The sequence below is a fragment of the Lontra canadensis genome, unplaced genomic scaffold (genome assembly GCF_010015895.1).
Source record: "Lontra canadensis isolate GAN:19392208 unplaced genomic scaffold, GSC_riverotter_1.0 scaffold9, whole genome shotgun sequence".
NCBI classification, from domain to species: Eukaryota; Metazoa; Chordata; class Mammalia; order Carnivora; family Mustelidae; genus Lontra; species Lontra canadensis.
This window is the reverse complement of record NW_022631003.1, coordinates 4,042,207-4,058,482: the sequence shown is the minus strand read 5'-3', so window position 1 is coordinate 4,058,482 and position 16,276 is coordinate 4,042,207. Positions and strand designations below refer to the sequence as shown.

Sequence of the window (16,276 nt, the reverse complement as noted above, 5' to 3'; positions counted from 1 at the left end):
AAAAACTGAACTTTGATGTTTGTGCTGGAAATTTTACCATTATTAATCTCATCTGTCTAAATACTTACTATGTGATTACTACATGGGCAAGAATGTAATAGTGAAAGGAATAAGCATTAATTCCAAATTAAGGTTATCACTGAAGTCCGTCAATTGTACATTTTCTTAGTCCCTTAAATGAAGAAAGAATAGTCCTTATAATTATGTTATTTATTTACCTGAAAGGAATAGGAAGAGCTAAACATATGGTTTAGAATCACAATTAGATGGTTCCTTGTAGTGAGCTCAGTAATCCATGATAATTTGATACAAACTGACATTTGGCTAAAGCTGTGACAAGGATAAAAGCCAATTCTCTTTGGGAAATAAGTGAATAATCTCCTATAATCCGGAAACTGGGAAAAAACAGGAAGTACAAACTAAAATTTAGATTTGTAGCTGAATATAAACTCATAAGTGGTATAGCACTTTTCTTCCTCCAGATCTTCAACAAGACTATAATTCACAGTACCCCTTTAGATCCCTTTCTTTTTGGCTTACACACTTGTTTATTTTTCTTGAAAATGTCCCCAGTGACTGCAGACATTTTTCTTAACAGGTGATTTTTCAATGAAATGTCATTTTGGTTTTGTGAGTATCCTTAGTGGCATGTACCAAATGACTCATTTCATTTGTGACCAGAGCCAAATTCAAATTTAATTTTCCAGAGGGGACAAGTTAATGTATAACCTATTGTGCCACCTGGCATCCTAAATTAAATTTCCTGAACTGTTTTTACTGAGAACAGAACCAGGTATAGGTTTTGTAAAGGCATTTTTAACTGTCAGCTGTGCCTTCAATCACTTTTATAGTTATATAATTAATCCATTTGTTATAATTAGTAAATAATAAATACCCAGGATTCTTAATTTTGAAAATGACAACTGGATCATTTAGTTCTATGGAACTGCAATGGCATATACTCTAAACATTAGAGAAATATGAAAACTTCTCACCTGAACTGTCATTATAAATCATATACTAGAAATTGTGTCTCCTGTATGCTATCATAGAGTGAAATGTTCATTAGAGTCAAACCAAAACCAGTTTAATTCCAAAGCTCATATTCTTTCTACCACATAATGATAGAGTTATAGGTCTTTTGTTGCATTTTATGAAAAGAGTGAACATTGTGAAGTTAAATATAGAAAAAAGAGTTTTCAGACTACTTCAAAACGGTGTTTTGATACAAAGCCCTAATAACTTATATATTTAAAACAACAACAACAACAACAACAACCTGAGGCTGTGTATATCCAAAGTTCTAAGTTATTATTAAGGTCACTTGCTGTACTGAGTAGCCTGTCATGTTACTAAAACACTATAATTATCACACAATATGTGTCCTATAACTCATCAATTTACATTCTAGCAGCAATTTGCTCATTCATACCCAAATATCCAAAATTGCCCTATATGTTTGGCTAAACCCAAATGAGCCATTTTAAATAGTAAAGAAAATATTTTACACTGCTTTGTTTTTTAAAAAATAAATAAGATACAAATTCTAGAATGAAATGATGTTTTCCTTATTTTTATTTCAGAAACAGTTACTCCCTTTCTTATTCTTAATCAGAAGTTAAAGCTACAGATCCTGAATCAGATCAAATCTCAGGTCTGCCAGCTCCTGGCTGGGCAACTTTGGGAAGCAGTATGACCTCTCTGGGTTCTATCTAGACAGTGGAGATGACAATGATGATAATAACAAGAAGTACAACACTGACCTCATTTTGTAATTATGAGAATTAAACAATTTTACTTATGTAAAGAACTTCAGGCTCTCTGCTCCTCCCCATTTGGCAGATAGCTGCATTCTCTCGTGCAGTGCCAGAGACACATGGTGAAGGTCAGAGTAAATGAATTTGGCCATCTTGGGCACCTGGTCACCAGGGCTGCTTTTATCTCTGGCAAAGTGGATATTGTGGTCATTAACAACCCCTTCATTAACTTCAGCTACATGGTCTACATGTTCCAGTATGATTCCACCACAGTAAAGTTAACAGCACAAACAGCACAGTTAAGACTAAGAATGGGAAATCTGTCATCAAGAGAAAGCCACCTCCATCCTCTGGGAGCAAGAATCCCGCCAACATCAAATGGAGTGAGGCTGATGTTGAGTATGTTGTAGAGTCCACTGGGGTCTTACACCATTGAGAAGGTGGGGGCTCACTTGCAGTGTGGGGCCAAGAGGGTCATCATCTCTGCCCTTTCTGCTGATGCCATATTAGTGATAGGCATGAACCACGAGAATTATGACAACTCCCTGAAGGTTGTCAGCAATGCCTCCTGCACCAACTTCTTGGCCTCTCTGGCCAAGGTCATACATGACAACTTCAGCATTGTGGGGCGACTCATGACCACAGTCCAGGACATCACTGCCATGCAGAAGACCATGGACAGCCCCTCTGGGAAGCTGTGGAGTGGTGACCAAGAGGCTGCCTAGGACATTTTCCCTTCTTCTATTGGCACTGCCAAGGCTAGGCAAGGTCATCCCTGAACTGAATGAGAAGTTCATTGGCATGGTCTTCCAAGTCCCCACCTCCAATATGTCAGATGTGGATCTGACCTGCTGCCTGGAGAAGGCTGCAAAATATGATGATATCAAGAAGGTAGTGAAGCAGGCATCAGAGGTCACCCTCAAAGGCATCCTGGGCTACACTGAGGACCAGGTTGTCTCCTATGACTTTCACAGTGACATCCATTCTCCACCTTCAATGCTGGGGCTGGCATTGCTCTCAATGACCAATTTGTCAAGCTCATTTCCTGGTATGACAATGAATTTGGCTACAGTAACCAGGTGGTAGACCTTATGGTCTATATGGCCTCCATAAACTTACTCTAAAGCTTACTCCAAGGAGTAAGAGGCCCCTGGACCACCAGCTCCAGCAAGAGCAGGAGGAAGAGAGAGGCTCTTAGCTTCCAGGAGTTCTTGCCCCAACTCATCCCCTAACACACTGAGAATCTCATGACTTCTGCACATGTTTCCATCCCAGACCACTTGAAGGAGAGGGGCTTGGGGAGCCCCAGCTTGTCATGTGTCATCAATAATGTATACTATACCCCTAAAAAAACCAAAACTTCAAACAGTACTTAAACATAATGAGTGTTCAAAAAACACATGTACTATTAGTTATTAAAGTCTTCCTGCTTATAGTGCCTTAACATGATCACTGGACTATCTGTTATACTCAGTTCCCACTCACTACTATATTTTTTCTCCTTTTCTTCCTTTTTGCCTCATTTCTTCTGACCATAGTTGGTAAATAACAATTGCGGAATATTTAGAAATAAAGAAAATACATGATGTCTTTCCATCTAAGTTCATGCACTATAAATATTTTGGAATGTGTTTTCTCAGTCCCCACTAGGTATACATATATACATTGTTACCATATTATATATACAATTCTAGGTCTTACTTTATTCACAAAACGTTAAATTTTTTTTAAATCTCTTCATTGCAAAAATGGTTTAAGCTATAAACATATAACAGGTTTTAATGGTTTAAGCTATGAATTTATACTAGGTTATTCAACAGTCTTTCTATTGTGAATCAGTTTATGTCTATCTCTTTTTCTTTTTCTTCTTCTTTTTTTAAATCATGATAGCTAATGCTATGATTGATTCACTCACCAAGTTAGAATCTTTTCTGACTAGATGATAAAGTAGGGAACAAAAAGGACAAAAGCCTTCATGGAACTAATGTTCTAGTTTAGGGAAGGAGCGGTACACAGATGGCCTCTCTCTATATATAAAGGAATGGCATGTGCTAGAAAGAATATTAAGTTAGGGGTGCCTGGGTGTCTCAGTCGTTAAGCATCTGCCTTCTGCTTGGGTCTTGGTATGGAAACCCCTGTCAGGCTCCCTGCCCAGCGGGAGGCCTCTATCTCCCTCTCCCACTCCCCCTGTTTGTGTTCCCTCTCTCGTTGTGTCTCTCTCTGTCAAATAAATAAATAAAATCTTAAAAAAAAAAAAACATTAAGATATGGGTATACATGGTAATTGGGTGGCTCTCTTTTAGAAAAGTTGAATTTGGAAAACCTCTCTGAGGAAAAGATATTTGAACAAACACCTGAATGGAATGATTAAGTCATAAAAATTCTGGTGTGTAAAACTTCTTATTGCAAGTCTTTTTAACTATTCGTAGTTCTGTAGGTGGATGAAAATCAATAAATGTAAGACATGTACATAATTTCATGTCATATCCTAAAGTCACTCCCTACCAAGTACTTAGCATAAAAAATCTAATATTATACCTCATTAACAATATAAATATAAACATGCTCAACTCAGTGGTTCCCGTATGAGAGGTTCAAGATATGGCTCAGAGTTCCATGAGTACTCAGGCCAATTTCCTTCTCTGGTAGGTCAGAGGTCATAGATCTGAAAAACAAAACTTCCTAATTGCCAGCAAATTCTCCCCATGTCTATAAAAGAATATGTAATCAAATCCACGGATATGATTTGAACATGTTCGTCTCTTTGGGCTCAAGTTTATTGGCAGCAGCATACCTACCTATCTTTATACTTATAAAACAATCCAAAATCTCCTGTGGAATCCCAGTAGGCAGAAACCTATTATATTCAGCAATATGTAACAAAGAGTTACTGACAATCAGAGTGCATAATGGAGATCGCCTTTGCTTAGAACTTTACATAATCGCTTACAGTCAGCCTTCCTGGAAAAGTCCCCACATTCAGCACTCCAGTCCTTTGATTATAATGCAATAGGACAAATGTCAGGAAATACATTCCCATAAAGTGAAATAAATTTTGTTCTTTAACCCAGAAATGACTATAAACATTACCCTCATGGAAATTTCTCTCATATGCATATTTTCAGCTTCTGCAAGGAGAACACTGAATGACAATTAGGTAGTGGTGTTTTAATTGAGGACAAGATTAAACCTTACTTATCAGATTTTCACATAGTGCAAGCTGATCATTTTGGTCTGTATGCGATAGTCAAGACATGACACAATGACCTCAAAGCATTCAAGAATTGTTTCATTTTCTTTGTCTAAAAATTAAATGGATTTTAGTAAGTTATCTCAAGAAAGAATTACACAGTATTTATCCTTTTGTAGTATGCTTATGTATTTAGAAATAGGATTTTTCCTTTATTTTTCCTTTTGTAATATAACACTGTAGGTTTCTACCTCACATAGATGGGAAGTTGCAGAGTTTAAAAAACCTAAACAAAGACTATGTATAAGTCCAAGCCTCATTAGATTCAAGAATAGGAAATAGTGATTAAGAAAGGGAAAAAAAGCAATGAGAGAATGGACTTAGAAACTCTAGAGGAGAATTATGTTAACATCAGGCATATAAGGGTCAGAAGTACCATGAGAGGAGAAAGAAGAGAGAGTAGAAAAAGGGACCTAAATTGTGGATAGAAATTAAGAGGCAAGAAGGAAAGGAAGAGAAAATAAATGTCAGTAGGGAGAATTATATCAGACCTCAAATAAGTTAAAAAAAAAAAAAAAAAGAAAGGGCAGAGATGGGAAATAAAAGATGTAGAGAAGAGGCAAAGGATCCAAAGTCAGGGTTCTTTTGACTGAAAATTACACAATCTTGCTACAACTATGTTGCAATTAAGAAGAAAATATTTCAAGAATGCATAAGTTTCTCAGAGAGCCCAAGACATAAAAGTTCTACCAGATCTTTCCAAGGACTAGCACCAGAAACCAGAAAGCTGACAGTGTCAGGGGTTCTTTTTCTTCTACCCTTTCCTCTGGCTTCTGGTTGGAAGTTAGATTTTTCTAATGTCTGCCTTTCATTGCTAGTTATTTATCTACTTAGTACAATCAACATCAAAGAGTGCTAGGATTTCTGAATTTTAATCCCAAATTATCAAAGAAGATCATTCAATCCAGTCAGATCAAGGATCTACCCCTGGTATAATTGCCTCAGTCATCCTTCAGGAAGGAGGGATAATTAAATTGAGATGAGTTAGTCTTCCACCTGTGGGAAGGAAGGAGTATTCCACTCAGGGAAGGAAGTCATGGAATAGGTAGGAAAGTTCAAAGATAGCAACTTCTTAGAAGTAAAGAGGATAAATTAAAGGAATAATGGGAGAAGAATCCCTGCAGTCAGTAAAGTAATAGAGTTTTGAAGAAAAACAAATAGGAGAGAATAGGAGAGACAGAATATGTTAAAGAGGAATCAACCCAGTCATAACCACAGTGCTTTCCACTGACATCTATGTTTGTGAAAACAACCTAACACCACAGAAATTGATTTTCAGCTCTATGTTTTTAGGAAGAATTCCATTTTTGATACTGTGGAAGAAAAGTAATTCACATAACTTAATCTTCCACAACTGACATATTGAGGGCAAGCACTGACTTTTTTTTCTGATGGTGGTGAGAAAATTAACAGGAGATCTACCCTCTTAAGAGATGTTTACATCTAAAATACAGTATGATTAACTGTAAGCAAAATGTTGTATAGCAGTTCTCTAGAACTTATTTGTCTTGAATAACAAACTAGATACCCCTTGATTAACAACTCCCCAATTATCCCTCCCTTCAGTCCCTGGTGACATTCTTGCCTCTGCTTCTATGAATTTGACTATTTTAGATACCTGATAGAAGTGGAATCAGTGTTAGTCTTTTTTGTGACTGGCTTATTTCACTTAGCATAATGTCTTCAACTTTCATCCATGTTGTCACATATTTCAGGATTTCTTTTTTAAGGAGGGATGATAATTCATTGTGGGTATTGTCTTTATCTGTTCCTCTGTTGACCGACATTTAGGTTGTTTCCACATGTTGGCTATTATAAATAGTGCTGCAGTGAACATGGGAGTGCTAATATATCTTCAAGATCCCAATTTCAATTTTTTAATATAATATTCAGAAGTGGGATTACTGAATCATATGACAGTTGTATTTTTAGTTTTTAAGGAACTTTCATACTGGCTTCCATAGAAGCTGTGCCATTTTGAATTCTCAGCAACAGTGTAGGAGGACTCCAATTTCTCCACATCCTCACCAATATTTTTTGGTCTCAGTCTCTGTCTTTGATAATAGTCATCCCAACATTGTGATATCTCATTGTGGTTTTAATTTGTAGTTCCTAGATAGTGATGATGAGCATCTTTTCTTACATTTGTTGGTTGTTTACATATCTTCTTTGAGGAAATGTCTAGTCAAGTCCTTAGTCTTCTTAAAAAAGTTGGATTATTGGAGGGAGTGTTTTGTTATTGAGTTATAGAAATTCATTATGTATTTTAGATGTTAATCCTTTACTAGATACCTGGTCTATATCAAATGTTTGTCCCTTTCCATAGATTGCCATTTGGTTTAGTTGATTGTTTTCATTGCTTTGCAGAAGCCTAGTTTGATGTAGCCTCACTTGTTTATTTTTGTATTTGTTGCCTATAATTTTGGTGATATAGCAAAAAATATATATATATTGCCAAGACCAATGTCAATCTTTTTATCTGGATTTCTTCTAGGAGGTCTACAGTTTCAGGTCTTACATTTAAGTCTTAATTAATTTTGAGTTGATTTATGTGTATAGTATAAGGTATGGCTCCAATTTTATTCTTTTGCATGTGGCTGTCTAGTTTTCCCAACCACATTTATTGAAGAGACCAACTTTTCTCTCTTTTTGTCTTTTTGGCACCATTGTTGAAGATCAGTTAACCACATATGTGTGGATTTATTTCTAGGATCTCTGTTATGTTCCATTGGTCTATATATATGTTCTTTTGTCAGTACCATCGTGTTTGACGACTGTAGCTTTGTCGTATAATTTGAAATCAGAAAGTGTGATGCCCCTAGCTGTGTTCTTTTTTCTGAGGTTTGATTTGGACAATCGGATTCCTTTGTAGTTTCATATGAATTTAAATGGCCTTTTCTATATCTATAAAAAATCTCATTGGAATTTTGTTATTGCATTGAATCTATAGATCATTTTGATCTGTATAGTATGGCCATTTTAACAGAATTAAGTCTTCCAAATCATCAACATGGGTGTCTTTCCATTTGCTTGCATTTTCTTTAATTTCTTTTGTCAGTGTTTCATAATTTTCAGTGTACAAGTGTTTTAACTTCTTAGTTAAGTCTATTTCTCAGTATTTTTAAAATTTTTGATGGTAATGTAAAATATTGTGTTTTTCTCATTTATTTTTCAGATTGTTGTTAGTGTGTGGAAACCCAACTGGTTTTTTAGATTATTTTTTAAATTTTTTTATAAACTTATAATGTATTTTTATCCACAGGGGTACAGGTCTGTGAATCGCCAGGTTTACACATTTCACAGCACTCACCATAGCACATACTCTCCCCAATGTCCATAACCCCACCCAACTGATTTTTTTTTTAATGTGATTTTGTATCCTGCAACTTTACTGAATGTATTTATTAGTTTTAATAGTTGGGTTTGTTGTTGTTGTTGTTGTTGTTTGAAAAATCTTTAGGGTTTTCTATATGTAAGGTTATGTCATCTGCAAACACGCAGTTTTACTTAGTTCTTTCTGATTTGGATGATTTTATTTCCTCTTCTAGTACAGTGTTGAATACAAGTGGCTAAAATAGGCACCCTTGCCTTGTGCCTGATTTTAGAGGGGGAAAAAATTAAGTTTTCATCATTGAGTATGACATTGACTCTTGCTTTTTCATATCTGGGCTTTATTATATTAAGGTAATTTCCTTCTGTTCCTAGTCTGTCAAGAGTATTCATGATGAAATTATGCCAGATTTTATAAAACACTTTTTCACCTATCACCAATAGCATATGACTTTCATTCTTCTATTAAAATTGATACTTACATGTTGAACTACCCTTGCATCCCAGGAATAAATCTCACTTGGTCATGGTTTATAAAACTTTTAACATGCTATTGAAGAGTTTGCTACAATTTTGTTAAAGACTTTTGCATCTATATTTATCAGAGATATTGACTTATAGCTTTTATTTCTTGCAGTGTCTTTATCTATAAGACTGGCCTCAAATATGAGTTTGGAAGTGTGCACCCTTCTTCAGTTTTTTGGAAGTGTTTGAGAAAGATAACCATTAATTCTTCTTTAAATGGTAAAATACACCAGTTAACTCATCTGATCCTGGGCTTTTCTTATTGGGAAGTTTCTGATAACTGATTCAATCTCTTTATTATTTATAGGTCTATTTCTACTTCTTCATGATTAAGTCTTTATAAGTTGTAGTTTTCTAGGTATTTATCCATTTCTTCCCATTTTTCTAATTTGCTGTCATACAATTATTCACAGTAGTCTCTTATCTTTTTATTTCTGTGACATCAACTCTAATATCTCCTCTTTCATGTATAATTTTTGAGATCTTTTTTCCTTAGATAATCTAGTTGTCAGTTTTTTAAAAAATCAACTCTTTTATTGATTTTTTCTATTTTGTTTCTATTTTCTACTTTCTTATTTCTGCTCTAATCTTTATTAATTCTTTCCTTCTGCTAATTTTGGCCTTAGTTTTATCTTCTTTTTTTATAGTTCTCTGAGGTGTGAATTTAGGTTGTTTATGTAAGATCTTTGTTCTTACTTCATTTTTCCTTTTTTTAAAACATACATTTATTACTAAGAAACACTCTTAGTACTATTTTGCTGCATCCCATAAGTTTTGATAGGTTATGTTTTTATTTCCATTTTCTAAAAATATTTTCTAATTTCTCTTTGATTTCTTCTGTGAAATTACTAAGAAACCCTCTTAGTACTATTTTGCTGCATCCCATAAGTTTTGATAGGTTATGTTTTTATTTCCATTTTCTAAAAATATTTTCTAATTTCTCTTTGATTTCTTCTGTGACCCATTGGTTCAAAATACTTTATTTTCAATTTTTTTGTATTTTCCATTTTCCTTCTGATTTGATTTCTAGTTTCATTCCATTGTGTTTGGACGAGGTACTTGTGTATGATTTAAATTTTTTAAAAATTTGGTAAGACTTGTTTTCTGAGAAACATGGAATCAATCTATCCTAGAGAATATTCCATATGTGTTTAAGATTATTATTCTGCAGCTTATTTTGTATATATCTGTTAAGTCCATTTGGTCAATAGTGTTCAATTCTGCTATTTCACTGTTGATGTTTTATTTGTTTGTTCTATCCATTATTGATTTATCCTACCATTATTATTTTGCTGCCTATTTCTCCCTTCAATTCAATCAGTGTTTTCAGTCTGTATGTTTTCTTTATATATTTAGGTGTTCTGATAGTGGGTGCATATATATTTATAATTGTTATATCTCCCTGTTGAATTGACTTATCATTATTTGATATGCTTCTTTGTCTCTTGTGACAATTTTTTACTTAAGTCTATTTTGTGTGATGTAAGTGTAGCCACTCCTGCTTTTTTTTGTTCACTATTTTCAGAGAAGGTTGTTTTCTATGCTTTCATTCTCAGCTTATGTGTGTCCATAAGTCTAAAGTGAGACTCTTGTAGCCAGCATATAGTTGGATTTTTTTAATCCATTCAGCCACTTTTGATTATCTTTTGATTAGACAGTTTAATCCATTTACATTTAAGATAATTAATGATGGGAAAGTAAATTGATTTAACATCAGTTTTGTTAATTGTTCTGTTTGTCTTGTGATTCATTTGTCACTCTATTCCTCTTGCTGTCTTCCCTGTTTTATTGATTTTTTTTGTATTGATATGCTTTCTTTCTGTTTTCTTTTTCCATTGTGTTACTTTTATAGATATTTTATTTGTGGTAACCATGGAACTCACATAAAATGAAGCAATCTGTTGTAAACTGAAATCTAGTAGAAAAATCCTACACTTTCATTTCTTTACCCCACATGTTACTGATGTTGTAATTTATACCTGTTTTTAGTTTGTATCCATTAATGTATTTTAGATATAATTATTTTAATACTTTTGTCTTTTAGCTTTTATACTAGAATTAAGTGATTTACCTCCTTCCATTTTAGTAATGTGAGTTTATACTTCGTTATCGTGTTGCTACTTAGCTTTATTATTTCAATTTGAAGAACTCTCCATAGCAACTCTTGCAAGATAGATCAAGTACAGATTAATTCCCTCAGCTTTTCTTTATATGATGAAGTTGTTCTTGCTCCTTCATTTTTAATGGACTAATTTGTCTAAAGTATTTTTCCTGGACTTTTTTTTTTTTTCTTTATCACTTTGAGTAAATCGTTCCACTCCCTTTAGGCCTAAAAGATTTCTATTTAAAAGATCTGTGTACAGTGTTATAGGGAATCCCTTGTGCATGATAGTCTTTATTCCCTTGCTGCTATCAAAATTCTCTCATTGTCTTTGACTTTTGACAAGTTGAATATAATTTGAGTCATTATGGATTTCTTTGGATTCACTTTATTTGAGATCCTTTCAGGTTTCCTGGACCTAGATGTCCATTTTTTTCCCCAGGTTTAGAAAGTTTTCAGTCCTTATTTCTTTGAATAAGCTTTGCTTCTTTATTCTTCTGTGACTCATATAAAACATATATTGGTCTTCTTATTGATATCCCATAAATACTTTAAACTTTCTTACTTTTTTTTTCCTTTTTGCTCTTCTAAATTAACTTAAAATGTCTTCAAGTTAGCTAGTTCTTTCTTCTACTCAGTCTAGTCTGACATTGAACTCCTCTATTCAATTTTTCAATCCAATTATATTCTTTAGCTCCAAAATTAATATTTGGCTCTTTTTAAACATTTTTCTCTTTGTTCAAATTTTCACTTAATTTTCATGCATTATTCTAAACACATTGGGTGTAAGGAGCATTTTGATAATGGTTATTTTTAATTCTCTTTTTGGTAATTCATATATCTCCATTTCATTAGGAGTATTTTCTGGATTTTTATCTTGTGCTTTTTTTTTTTATCATGTTTCTCTCTCTCTCTCTCTTTTTTTTAATTTGTCTTGACTCTTTGTGTTAGTATCTGTATGTTAGGCAAAAGTGCCACCTTTCTCAGTACTTGTGGATTGGCCCCATATAAGAGATGTTGTTCATCAATCCAGCCAGTCAGAGCTTCTGTAGGCCTCTCAAATGTTTGGGTAGGTCCAAACCAACTTTTTTGTTCTTATTCCTTACAAGAGACAGAAACTAATCCTTTGTGTGGTAACTGGAAAGAACCAGAACATTAAATGCACTGTTTAACTCTTTCTCTCCCCAGAAACAAGCTTGGAACTGTAGTTTTTCACTAGTTGTCCTAGTATGAGTGTCGGGGGGTGGGGGGGAAGGTGGTGGTGAGTATTTGTGTCATAGTTCAAATAACCTTTATTCTTAGTGGTTCTGACATCTATAAAATGTCATGTCCCATCAGTGCTCTGATTCATGCAACAGAAAAGCCAATCCTTTGGGCAACTCCAAAAAGGTTTGAACTTTCAATATACAGTCCAATTCTGTTCCTACCCAAAGAAAAGCTGGGAGCTGTTTTTGTTTTTCTTGTTTTTAACCTGCTCATTCCCTGTTGAGCAGGAGGAGGAGCCATGGTAAGTGTCCATGCATTAGTTTAGTCTATTCCTTGTTCTCTGTTGATCCTCAAAGTCTAACATATGCTGAGTCCCTCAGTACTCTAAACAAGGCAAGACAAAAAATAATCCCTCAGTAAGACCCAGAAAATTTAGAATGTTGAGTGTGTGACCCCACTCTTTCCCTCCCTAGGACAAAGTTAATGGCTAGTTTTTTGTTTGGTTGGGTTGGGTTTCTACTTGCTCACTCTGTGCTGAGCCAGAAGGAACTATGGTGAGTGCCCACACACAAGTTCAAACAACCACCTTTGTTCTCTGTATCCATAGGAATCTAATGTAAGCAAGGTCCTGTCAATGCTTCAAGACAAGTAATTAATGCTAATTTCTTGGATGGCACCCCAAAAAGAATTTTGGATGTGTAGTCCGTATCTTTTCTTCTGCAGAGAGAAACTGGGAGCTGGGTTTTTTGTTTTTGTTTTTGTTTTGTTTTTTGTTTTTTTCCTCCCTGTCCACTTGTTGTGTTGAGCTTAAAATGTAGCTGTGGTGAGTTGATGTGTTCAGATTAAATTGCTGTCTTTGTTTTCTATAGTTCCAAGTTTCTAGCATATGTTGATTTTGTTAACACTGAGACAGGTGAGATAGATGAGATAGGTGAGATAGAAGCTATCCCTTGGACACAAAATACTTGGAATGTTGTCTGTGGTCCAATTCTCTCTCTCTTCAGGGATAAGCTGGGACCTAGATGTTTCTTCCTAATTATATGGCAATGTATCAAGGGTGGGGATTATGGCAAGAGGATGTGTCCAATTTTTCATCACTTTTATAGCTGGCTTCATACTTGCCCATACTGCAAAAGCCTTTCACCTCAACTAGTTTCTGGATTTCTCGTAATAGGAATTGATCTGTGTATTGCTATTGAATCAATGTGTCCATTGGGGGAAGAAAGTCTAGGGCTTCCTATTCTGCCATCCTGCTGATCTGTCTTGAGCCTTGTTTTTATGCCAGCATTTTGCAAAATATCAGACACTTAATGCTTATGGATTAAGGATAGAAAGTAACATACCATTGAAACCTTTGTGCTATTGATTTATTGAATCATATATTCATTTTTAAAAATGAGTCTCTTGTTTACTAAGCACCTTTTTCCTTAATATGAAAGATTCCCCACAGGAAAGACTGCTCATTCCAGACAAAATGGCCAACTCAACACACTTAATAAACAAATTGCTCCAGGCTAGGTTCCTTGAGGAAGTCAAATAAAGAGTGTCCTTCTTTTCTGCCTGGCTTCTGGACAAATGAGAAGGAAGATAAAGGGTCAGCAGATGCAGAATCAACATATATCCTTTACTACTGATAAAGGTTAAGAAGGACATAATGGGAAAATCAAAATTGCTTTGCTTACTGGATCCACAAAAAGAGACTGATTTACCAACAGGACAGCTTTACACTGGGTTAACCACTCTTACAAAAGAACCTGCCACCTGAAATAAAAAGGAAGTGTGATATCTGTGAACACCCCTAGAAGGCAGGAAACAAGAATGGTTTACCCCTATAGCATTCCAAGTTAATGTACACAAATCTAAATTATAATGAGTGTGATACATTAATACTGAAACCAAAGTATCAATAGATGATTTTTAAAAATAAGAATCAAAAAGTTTTGCTAGATTTTTGTCTTGAAGATTTAATTTCATTCATTCATGATGTCACTGATTTCTGCTAGTAATTAATACTTCATTACAGTTTTTATTTATTTCTTAATGACAAGGCTTTGGTTATAATTCTCCTATGTTAATTTAATGGAAGCTATCCAGTGGCAATCTATTAGATTTTCCCCGTTAAATTAGCATGATGGACTTTTAATAGATATTTTAATAAACATTATGATCAAGAACATTGTGAGATCAAAATCACTTTCATGACATTTTTGACTTTGTGTATAACAGTCCTCAGTCATTGATTCTGGTCCTTTGAGTAATAACTCAAAATGCATTATTAATATATTTCTATACTGTTAGCAGTGACAAAGTGAACATGAACTAGGCCAAATTTAACAAGATTTTGTTAATACAATATTTAATTAGTTAATCTAGAATTTTCATTTCCTGTCATTGTGGTTCTCTGACTCTGTGATCTTTCCCAGTAAAATATAAACAGAAGAGATGAAATTTGATTTATAATTGCAACAGTAATAGATGTACCATCTATTTGCATTTATGTGCTTTATGTCTTAGGGTCTGTGTTCAGACCACTCACAAGGTCAAATCTTGAGTTTAACTTAACCTAAGTGTAAAACCACATTTCCTCCGGAATCTGAATTCTTAAGATTTTCATGTTCAGTTGGGTGACTCTTTCTCTCTGCTTTGTGAAAACACGCATCTAGATTCCTTGAATTAGTGAGAACAGGAGAACCTCAATAACTGAACCTGCTTTCTGTCTTGAGAGAAGGCAGCTAAGCCGCATGCTGAGATTCTCCTAGGACATATTTGAAAGAAATTTCTGCAGGTGGTTGAGACTTGTCCTTTATGCAGCTGTGGTAATGGAATGAAAATTGCTTACTCTGGGAACATTGACTGTATCATCCTTAAATTATCTGTGCACTACTTAAATAGTTTACATTGCTGTAGGGCTAGGAAGGCTGTTATGTTGCCATCCTGCCATCAGCACTGCCTATATACACTGAGTATTCAAAACAAGCAAAGCAAATCATACTATATTTTTATTTTAAACTTTTATTACATTTTTATTGCTATGTAATATATTGTGAGTAAGAAAAGGTAACATATATGTGTAAAGACAAAAAAGGATTTAGGAAAACTTTTCCTGTAATCTATCATTTAAATATAAACACTGTTAATATTTTAGTTAATAACCATTCAGTATATTTATGTAAGAAGTATGTGTGTTTTTCTTTATTTTCCCTCAAACACTCATGTAATAAGGAATCATGTAACACTAATATATCAAGAACACTCTGGGGTGCCTGGCTGACTCAGTCAGTAGAGCATACAGCTCTTGATCTCGGAGTTGTGAGTTCAAACTCCATATTGAGCCTAGAGCTTACTTAAAAAGCAATGAAATCTCTTCGGGGCAAGCATTAACAGGCATTTTGAAAGACTGTAGAAAAGCACAGTATTGGCATGCATTGAAAATGAAAACGGAAATTGGCATATGTGTGCTATTTGCTTCATCTTTTCCGGAATCTTACTAAATGCAAAATACCCCATCTCTATAATCCTGTAAAGCTGGAACTTGTCAAGCCAAAGGGTCTGCAATTGTTTAAGTTAAAAATAACTCTTAAATAGCCCAGAAATGGGTATTCTAAACTCTGACTTGTGTATAAGAACTTTTTAGCTATATAGTCAAAGCTTGCACATACATGTGATGCAATACAATTTTGAAAGCACATCGAAAGTTTAAGGGACCCGGGGTGATTAAGTGATTATAAAAGGAGGGTAAAGGAACAAGATAATGACATTAAAAAGGAAGAAGAAGAACTTGTAGTTCTTCCTCAGACTTAATTTGTCTAATATTGTGGAGACTGAAGGAATATACTGCTATTTCATCGCATAGGGTCATTTGTACTATGATGTCCTGAAAATGTGTCAGATTTAACTAGGGGATCAAAGTAATTAGATTCAGTATAAAAATGTTTCAGTAAATTTCTTATACAGATGTGAAACTTCATGTAGCTCCCTTAAAGAAAATCTTTGGTTCAGCACACCATCTACATTGAATTAGGATACAATTCCAAGTCTCATAACTATTCCCTTGATCTCTTGTAACCATACTAAACAGGGCCATCAAAAGTGATATTCTTGACACTT

At 34.5% G+C, this 16,276-nt stretch overlaps 1 pseudogene; it reads left to right on the top strand.

Annotated features, from left to right (window-relative positions):
* Positions 1-1,876: 1,876 nt before the first annotated feature.
* LOC116866368 lies at positions 1,877-2,881 on the top strand (annotated as a pseudogene).
* Positions 2,882-16,276: the final 13,395 nt, after the last annotated feature.